Source organism: Hipposideros armiger, unplaced genomic scaffold, assembly GCF_001890085.2.
Source record: "Hipposideros armiger isolate ML-2016 unplaced genomic scaffold, ASM189008v1 scaffold_759, whole genome shotgun sequence".
Lineage (NCBI taxonomy): Eukaryota > Metazoa > Chordata > Mammalia > Chiroptera > Hipposideridae > Hipposideros > Hipposideros armiger.
Window position 1 is genome coordinate 48,765 of NW_017732109.1, and position 10,624 is coordinate 59,388.

Genomic DNA, 10,624 nt, shown 5'->3' on the forward strand with positions numbered 1-10,624 from the left:
ATATCTGATTTATTCTTCAATTAGCATTGGCTCTCAAAGAGAAAACATGGTGTGACAGATTACTGAATGTCCACCAAATTCAGATTTTATCATTAGTGTGTGAAGGTATCAGTTGGGAGGTAGTTCTCCTTGCACAGGTATTCCCATCAATTCCAGCCTGAGCAATTCCCATTAAAAAATAGATGTATGGTCCCTTTATAATTGTATATAATACATAGATATACATATACACACATGTGCAAACATAAGCATTTTTGTGTCTTCCTGGAAGGAGGAGTTGAATTTCTATTTTATTGTCAATGAAAATTGAATCTTCTGCTCTCAATTTGACATTTCTAGAGATTGGAAGAATGCTTCTCACCTATTTCATGTCTTTTATGGCTGCTACACTTTCATATCAGGGCTGATGTGAGGGCTTTGATGTCAAAGTTCTGGTACCTATTCATGACATGATGACTTCTAGCCCTGTACTAGAATATCGAGGCTAGACAAGTCAGCCCAGAGGACAGTAGATACTTTCCGGAATGACTTTCCTATGGGTTGGCCCACAAGAACTTTCCATAGAAGTGATGAAAAAGCATTAAATAAACCTGAAATACCAAATTCAAATGAAAAGAATGTCCAAACCAACATCCCTCAATTAAATACTAAAATTCAGAGTAGCTCTTAATGATCAACTAAAATAAGGGGTGTGTAATGGAGAGGAAATCAGAATAGAGGCAGTGATTTTTACAAATCATAGTTAATATGTTTTAATTTTACAAATTTTGCAAAAACATAAACCCCTGTGACCATGTTATGGGCCCCCTTCCCCAGACTTTGAGGAGGTCTATAGGTCATTATAAATACACCCTCTGTAAAGAAGCTATTGTCTTTGCATATATGACTCTTTTTTTCCCCCCCTTTATCACTCAATTATCAATATATAACCATCATGTCTGTTTTAGAGAAAGGCAGATTTCTGTTTTTTTCAGTAGAATGCATTTTTATCATGGATACCAGCCAGTGTTGCCCTCAAGTCTGCCAATTACAGTAAAACCTTGGATTGCGAGTAACTTGTTTTGCAAGTGTTCTGCAAGACAAGCAAACATTTCTAATACATTTTAATGTGGTAAACAAGCAATGTCTTGCAATATGAGTAGTTTGTTTCCAGAATGAATTATGCTTGCAAACCAAGGTATTACTGTATTCCCTTCTACTACTATCAGCTGGACCCTCAAGGCTGTCCAAATTTTATACCTGAGCCCCAAATAGATAAGCATGGACAGTTAAATAACATAGATCACAAAATTGTATAATGTTAAAGAAATTTAGTAATCACTGCTTGCTAACTCCAAGTTTTCAGATAAGTAGCTGAGGGCCAATGATACAAAGTAATTTGTATTTTGTTTCTTCATTATTTTCTGGAAAGGTCAGGTACATATACCTCACAATTTTGACTGCTAATTCTTCTGAATTGCTTTGATAAAATGTTCCCATATATTCAACACAATACTGACCATGCACTGAGAAGGGCTATAATATGTGTAATATTCTTACATAGTATAAGCTTTTTCCCCCATACTTGAACTTTACATTATCTAGTAGAAAATATATGTGTATACTATAAAATCAGTTGATTTTTCTTAATGCATAATGGTTTTGAAATAAATATTTTGGAGCTAATGTATTTTCAAATGTATGCATTTTCTACAAACTCTAAATGGGAGAGTGATGGCTTTAATTTACATCAAACCATCTGTCATGGGTTTATGTAACAGATTTTAAATTAACTGTAGGCTTACTCATTATTCAATACTTCATGTTATATATTTCACAATAAACAAAATTATTTTTGAAAATAGCCAGAGGACCCTTGAATTGAGTCATCTTCCTTTCCTTACTATCAGTTATTTGTATAATCTTCAAAAATTTCTTGTTCTTTACCTATTGGTTATATTTTGTGGTAGAGTTAGTTAGAGATTATAACGTCCTACATATAACTTGTTTGACCTTTGATTACCAAAAATTTTATTATGTATAAAAGGAAGTTAAATGATGAAAAAGAGTGTTTGAATAACATAGCTAAAGGAAACTTTAGGTTCTATACTTTAGATAATTCAGTTAAATTATTTTTTAGTTGAATAATATGGACAGTTACCTTAGTTCTGTGGGTCAATTTTATGCCCTAAGATACACAATAAGAAGGATACCATCTATTTAAACTTTTGTTAAATATAAGCTCTGTAGAAGAGATGGTAGCTTCTGATATTCTAAAATATATGCTGAAACCACAAAGCATCCCTATTATAAATGATGATTTACTCTAGAAAGCAAAAACTCAGAAATCACTAATTAAAACACAATGTGCATTTATAGCTTAAACTAATTCATAAATGAACATTTATTTTTAATCACCAAAGACATTTTCTAAATTTTGTATTATTGGTGATTTTTTTTTCATGAAATCTGTGCTTTCTAGTAGATGAATCCTGGTTACAAAGAAATTACAACGATTCAATAAAAGAATAATTAGTTGTCCTTAGAACTTTTAAGACCATTCTATCCTGAATGTAACTCTTCTTTTGCCATTTCCAGCCTATTTATTTTTGTTGCTTACTAAACGTTAGTCAATTTAAGGAGAATTGGTATCACCGTTACTAAAAGCAGAAAATAACAATTTTAATATCTATTTTTTCTGAAGTAGTGGCATACATTTGTACAAAATCAAGGAATATTCAATAGAGTGTTATTTACATTATAGTTAACCTTCAAAATAGCAAATCTACCTTTCATTAGTTAATTAACAACATATCTCTTGTTTATTTTAAAATGCTTTATTTTCCTAAAAATTCAGGAACCAGAATCTGGAATTAGATTTCACCTCAACATCTATTGATGATTCTAGCCCCATATGGGTCAAATTATGTAAAATGTTGCCATTATTGAAAGAAAATGTAATTATTTGATTTTGAATAATTTGTTTCTTTAATTTGAAGTCATTGTTTTCCTGTTGATATTGGATGTTCAAGTTGGATGCTGATAGAATGATTGCCCTATTTGGCTTTAGAAAATGTGGTCAATGAAATAAAACTATGACACTTGTCTAAACAAAACAACTGTCAGCTCACATCATAGGCTCCTTCTAAATAAAGGACTCCAGTACATTACATTTGTTTTTCTTTAATGAACCTAGGCCTTTTCACTGTCATTACTCATTCCTTCCAAAAACAGTGGAAAATGCAATGCATTACTCAACTGAGGCCGTTTGTCTTTAGGTACATATTTTATTGATGTAAATAAATGAGATTTTGGCCTACTCAACTACCAATATTTTGATTTTATGGAAATTCTGTATATACATTGAAAGTTGTCATTCTTTAAATTACCCTATTCCTTTCCTTGAGACTCTAGTGATAATGTTCAGGGGGTTTAAGGTAAAACTAAAAATCATTGTCAAAAAACATGTTAAGTGAAAATTGTACGTTGATTATGATTTTTGATCTACATATATAGATATAAACAGGGACCATTATATTTTGATGTCCCAGTTGATTTCCAGACATTGTTAAATATATTATTATTGTTTTTTTGTTCATTTCTCATTTCCATTGTGACATTGCCAGGTTAGGCTAGCCCTTTTCAATATGATTATACTATTATTTCAATAAACAGTGTTTCTGATTTGTTATGGCATTTCCACTAGTAGCTACAGTGAATTAGGTTTTTATGACAGAACCAACAATTTCATTGCCTCCAATGTATGTATGGCATTTGACATCTAAACTTCCAAAATATGGTATACTATTGAAATCTTCCATCTCTTGGTATAAAGAGTAGATAAGCCACATGATAATTTGTTTGCAGAGGGATTTTTTTTTTTTATAGTGATGGCCTGGGCTACCGCGGAGATGCAATGGGCTACTTTTCTTTGGTGGCAAAGAAATCACATACCTAGACAAAGGCAAAACTTTTTTTTTAATTAAAGTTTATTGGGGTGACAATTATTAGTAAAGTTACATAGGTTTCAAATGTGCAATTCTGTAATACATCATCTATATATCATGTTGTATACAACTTTTAAATGAATGCATAGTTTGTCAGGGAAATCTTCACGAGTGTCTTAGAGTATTATAAACTTCATTTTTTGTATACATACTTGGTATCCTCTTCCCAATAAATGTAATTTGGAGATAGCTCTGCTGAGAATTACCCTGCATGCTATTATGTCCATCCACAAGGAAAAAGCCAACAGAGTAGTGCATCAGTGAGGTGAAAAAATGGATAAATAGAATTTTGCTTCTCTTAATTCAAACAAATTAAAATGTGTTGAACACTTCTTAATTAAAACAAAGTTTCCCTTGTTGTTTTCTGATAGCTCGGTGTCTCCATGTTTCTTTGCCTTTGTGTTTCTGTCTGTAATTTTAGTGTGATGGTATTCTATGATTTTTTTACCTCTGCATATCTTTTATTTTTTATTTTTTATGTTACATGCCTCAGTTCTGAATTTTTTTTTGAATGGTTACTATGAAGTTTATGTAAAACAAAGTTACATCTATATTTTTCTAGATATATAGATATTTATAAATATAGATAGATGTCTGTAGATATCTCTATATATTAGTAAATTAATATAGCCACTATGGGAAACAGGGAAATTTCTCAAAAAAATAAGAATAGAATTACCATAAGACCTGGAAATCCCTCTTCTGGAAATCTACCCCCAAAAATTTAACAAAATTTATCCGTAAAGAATTATGTACCACTATGTTCATTGCAGCATTATTCACAGTAGCCAAGACATGGAAACAACCAAAGTATCCAATGATTGGATAAAAAGGATATGGTACATATATACAATGAAATATTACTTGGCTGTAAGAAAAGATGAAATACTGCTATTTGTGACAACATGGATGGGTCTTGAGATTATCATGCTAAGCAAAATATGTCAGACAGAAAAAGTCAGGAGAGTACCATATGACTCACTCATATGTGGCATATAAAACTGAAAGCAACAAATGAACAAGACAAACAAACAAATAAACAAAAAATCATACACACAGTTAATATTTAGTGGTCACCAGAGGGGGAGAGGGGATAGTAGAAGAGGGTAAAGGTGTTCAAATATATGGTGATAGAAGGAGAACTGACTCTGGGTCGTGAGCATGTAAAGCAATATATAGAATGTTGTGTTATAGAAATGTACACTTGAAACCAATATAATTTTACTAACCAATGTCACCCCAAAAATTTAATAAAAATTTTTAAAAAAGGAAAGTTTCCCCTGAAAACGTTACATTACTAGACTGAAAAAAAAAAAGGATTAGAACTCACTTTTTACAACATCTAACCAAAAAAGATATTGCTCTTTTCTTAGGAATTTAAAGTAAAATTATCCTTCCTTTGAGTTTTCTTGTAAAACAATTAAATAAAGTCAATGCCCGTGAAAATTATATTTCCTTTGCCATTGCCCTTATGTGGGGAGGCATTATTATGTTATCAACATAAATTCTATTTTTAAAGTCATTGATATAATGGAATACTTTAGTTGCCCATTCCTTTATTCAGAAAAGTAAATTAGCCTTTACTGAGTATTCATTACTACAAATTGCATAGGACTGAAAACAATGTAGTTAATCATATGAGAGAATAAAAATATATTGCTTAGACATTTGCTTCTGCTAAAAGGGAAATCATGCCAGGTTGAAATGAATAATTGTAATTTAAAAAAATATCAGGAAAAAATGAGACTCAAAATCAATTCCATTTATCATTCCTCACCTATGTGAACACCATAAAGAATAAATATTCAGTGGATAGAAATATTCAATCCATCCAACTTTCCTTTACATTATACAGTTATTAAATACAAATCAAAATGTACATTCACACTTGAAAGAAGTGCTCTTTCTATTATCAAACAAGGTCATCTTTACAATGAACAGAATTTGAATTTAAGCCTTTTGAAGTTATTGTGTTTCTACCAAGGGTTCATTTTCCTAAGTGATTACTGACTACATTTATTTCAATATGACAAGAAAATTAAAATAAGGGAATATTAGTGAGGAATTAAATTTCAAAATTAGTGTTTTAGTACACAAATGTATACTATTTTAAGTTAACTTTAGCTTAATGTTTTTACAAGGATCATAAGTGTTTCTGTAGAACTTTTCTATTGAAAGGCAATGTTAACACACACATGTAATAGTTGGCAATATTATTTCAGCCTTCAGATTGATGTATTTATTATAAGTCGGTTATATTTGGAATATATAATTTAGTATTTCTACCCACTTGTGTGTAATAAGGGGTAGTGCTATTAAAAAGAGTTATGCTGATGCATACGTTTTCACAAACTTAAATAAAATGTATATGTTTTTATATTAAATTTAGGTAATTGTAATATGTCCATGTATTCTTCTAGAAAAATAATTAGGTAATTATCTTATTTCAATTGAGCTAAATTTTGTGTGTGGGTAGGAGTAGAGTGTAAATAAGGAACATAGTTATGGACAAAGGTTAGTTTCATAATTTCCTTTTTTTTGAGAGTGGATGCATATAATCTGTAAATATTTTAGTGCAGTTAATTGGCACTAAGATTAGCCCATATTTCTATAATAAAGTTTACAATACTTACATTCCCTTTATGTTAATTTTCACATGACATTTCTTTCATAAATGTTTAAAATTTACCAGTTTAAAAAAATTAAAATTCCAAATTTGGGCAACATGTAGTTATTTCATTATTGCTTACTTATTCAAGCCGATTAAAGTAGTAATTAGATATTATGGCCATAGTATGTGAAAAAATGCTTCTTAGCCACTTTTTCAAGGAAATATGAAATCATAGGCAATCCTGAACAGCTGTTTTATTATAGAAACATGAAACATACAGGTGACACTTGATGGTTTTTGATTTTGTAAAAATCTATCAAGTTTATAGCTAAATTTGAAGTCAGAGTGGGAAAATACGTGGAAAATATGTACAACTTGTGGTATTGCACTTTTTCTCTTAAGCCATTATGAAAAATAAAGATTTCATAGAGAGTCCTTAAAAACTAGAGTGTGAAGATATTCCTGAAGCAAGGCATTTTAATGATGCTAATTTGATATCATTTCTCAGGACTGGATAAACTTTTTCTGTCAAGTGGCAGATAGTAAATATTTTTGACTCCAAGAGCCAAAAGCTCTCCATCAAATTAGTCAACAGTCACAGAGTGAAAGCAGCCACAGACAAAATATAAACAAATGGGGGTGGCTGTGTACCAATAAAACATAATTTACGGACATTGAGATTTAAATTTTTTATGATTTTCAAGTGACAAGAAATATTCTTCTTTAGACTTTTCAACTACTTAAAAATGAAAAAAAATTCTTAACTCATTGGTGGTACACAAACAGGAGTGAGCCATAGATTGCTGACTTTTTGCATAGATCTTTTGATAAAGCTGGGCCAAAACTTCTGCACCAAAATATAACAACACAGAGTCCCATGACCCGCTACTTTGCCCTTTCCTTCAGCTTTATGACAAGGGGATGGGATCAGGTATGACCCTGTGATCACTGATGGGAATGTGGACATTCAACACCTCAAGTATGAAGTAAAGATATCTATGGCATCTATTACTTGATAATAATTAACCAAAACTGAAAATTTATTCTTATTACGTTTTAAAGCACCTGCTCCCCAAAATTGCATTGTCAAAATGGTCTTGTGAAACTATGATATGTCCACAACACACATAACTTATTTATTAAGCCGCTGTGTAGGCAAGTTGAAATCATAATAAATATATAAAAGCAACTCCATTAGGACTCTAATATTAGGAATATAGTTCTCCCCAGTAATTCACCAGATTTTGGCTTACTTTCAGATAGTCCACTATTCTGGATGGGCTGCAGTGGTTTGCAAACTGCGGTCTAGAGAAGATTACTAGTAGGAGTAGCTGAGAAGTTTGAGGGAACGCTACTCTACTTTAACTAACAAGAGTTCCATTTATTTTTCCACATAAAATTTATTTAAATAATTAGTTTACTTTGTTGATACGTATTTTTGAAAATCAGTGAACTAGGGCCTTCTCAATAACCTCATGGCCTGAGATTAATGTCATTAGTGTACATTTGTTTCATCAATATAATTTTCTCAGTATGCAACAAAGGGTGTGAGTTGTGTGAAGCAGATGGTCAGTTCCAGGCCAGATCTGGGGGGTTGGCTTCTGAGGGAGAGAGGCCACTCCCAGTTATGACACTCCTTCATTTAGAGCTAGTAGCTTTGTTAGAGCCCTGTTTCAGTTGAAATAAACTCAAACTTCATTATTGTTTGTTAATCAGCTGCAAGTTTCTCTCACCTACATTATAACACTGTCCAGAGGCTGCTATCATTTCCCAATATCCCTCCAAAATATACCTCCATTATTGTGGGCCGAACTCCCTATGTTTATCTGAAAACCTGAATTTTATCTGGCCGTCTGTCTCTGTAAGTGTCTAGGGTAATTCCTACTTGTGTTCAACTCAGTTCTCAATTTTTCTACCAATCTGAAGGAGCAAGCTTTGGTTTCTGAACTGGTATCATTGGTTATATTTCCTAATTGTTGCTTGTACTATTGTTTTCCACAAATGAATTAAATTTTATTTTTGAGCATAATTTATTTTCATGCATTATTTAAAAAAAATGTATGCTAGATAGTTATGAATAAAAGCCAGTATTCAGTGAGCATTTTCCTTATTGATTAGAGGTAGTCACTGAACAGTATACAATTAAATAATATTTTTGTCATTAAAAAATGTTAAATGTTATTGTTAAGTAAAGAATCTTCTAATAAAGCTCACACAGTCCTCAATGATATTTATATATGCTGTTATATAGCATCTCATAATTTAAGATCACCTCTGAATTATTATTCTTATTATTAGTTTATGTCTAGTCTTCATAACTATCAAAACAAACCAAAATATTCATTTTCCCTTTGAGTTTCACAAACCCCTAAAGTGGTTTATTTCAACTAGTTCTTTAAATTATTTTAGAACACCCAAGTCAATATTGTTTTCTTCATTAAGTGCTTTTTTAGAGTATTTAGATCTCAATTTCTGAATAAAATGTGTGCTGTCTCCATTTTGCTTTCTTATACTTGATATAGAGTAGTGAAAATTTCAAGGAGAAAATAATGCCAAGCACTTTTTCAGCACCAACAATGAAATTAGAATTTTGACACCAGCTGTATTCAGAATATCAGCTAGAAGCCATTTACCCTTGAGTTGTTTCAAAGGGCACAATTGATTCTTGAATTATGTTTGCTGTTTACATTACTTATTCAATAACATCATGGTCTGAGATTTATGTCATTAGTTTACATTTGTTTCATCAATACAAGTTGCTCAGTATGCAGCCAAAGGTGTGAGCTGTCTGAAGCAGAGGGTCACTTTGCCAGACCAGATCTGCGGGGATGGATTCTGAGGAAGAGAGGCCACTCCCAGTGACATGAGACTGAGCTGATGGCCCTCCTTTATTTCATTTCTCCCGACAAACATTCACTGAACAAGCTACCTGGACTCCATCAGTTAGAACACTGAACACTTTCTTTCCTCCACATCCCCTGCAGCTGCATGTGCCCCTTCCACCTGGAATCAGGTGCTTTCTTATTGTTTTCTCAGGGCTCCTGATTGAAAAAGAGTAGATCCCCCTTCAAAGAGCCCTGAACCAACTCACGTTCCCACTCCCACTGAAACTCAAAGTCCCCACAGAGCTGGCCACAGCTAATTGCAAAAAATGCAATAGAAAAATTAACCTTACCTTAACTACTTAAGTAATTTTTTAAATTTTTACCTTTGCTATCTTCTCCTGGCTAAAAGCAAATCACAGGGTCCTCACATACTGAAGGGGAGGAGAGTGTAGGATGTGAACAGTAAGACGAAGGATTTGAACTCATGGGGCCACCTGGGTAAATATAGCATTTTAATATTAGTGCACTAATATTAGTGTATTATTGTTATTTGTATTTGTTTATTAATATTAGTTTACTAATATATCTGTATTTGTGACAATCAATGCCAAATGCTATTGATAACTCAATACATATTTGTATGGTATTTTACTCTACACTACTCCTTTCTTCTTTTTTGTTTTTTGCATAAAATGTAAGATACAAATTAGACCAAATTAATTTTTAGCAATTTCATTGTTGGCTCAGTTTTAATTCTTCCTTGACTCTAAAGAATAAGAAGTTCCCTCAACACTCAACACTGGGATAACAATTTTAGGAAAGCTAGATAATGCAGCAGGTGTGAGGAGCATTCACAAATTCCAAACACTTTGACGGTATAAAATAATATCAGAAAGTGAAAGCCATTGTTTTTTCTAATCATAAGCTAGGATCATTTATTAACTGTGCATAAAGTAACTTCTTAGACCAGCACCCATAAAGAGCACATCTGAAAAAGATAAGTTAAAATATAAAAATGATCACTGCAAGAGCTTACTTCTGCTTTATAAGTTTCTGTAACAAACTGACTGTAAATGATGGAAAACATTGATCCAAATCATTGTCCTTATTGTGTATTAACTGTGTGTATGTGTGTGTGATTATGATTACCATTGACCTCACTGAGTATTATGTGAGTGTGTGTGTGTGTGTGTGTGTGTGTG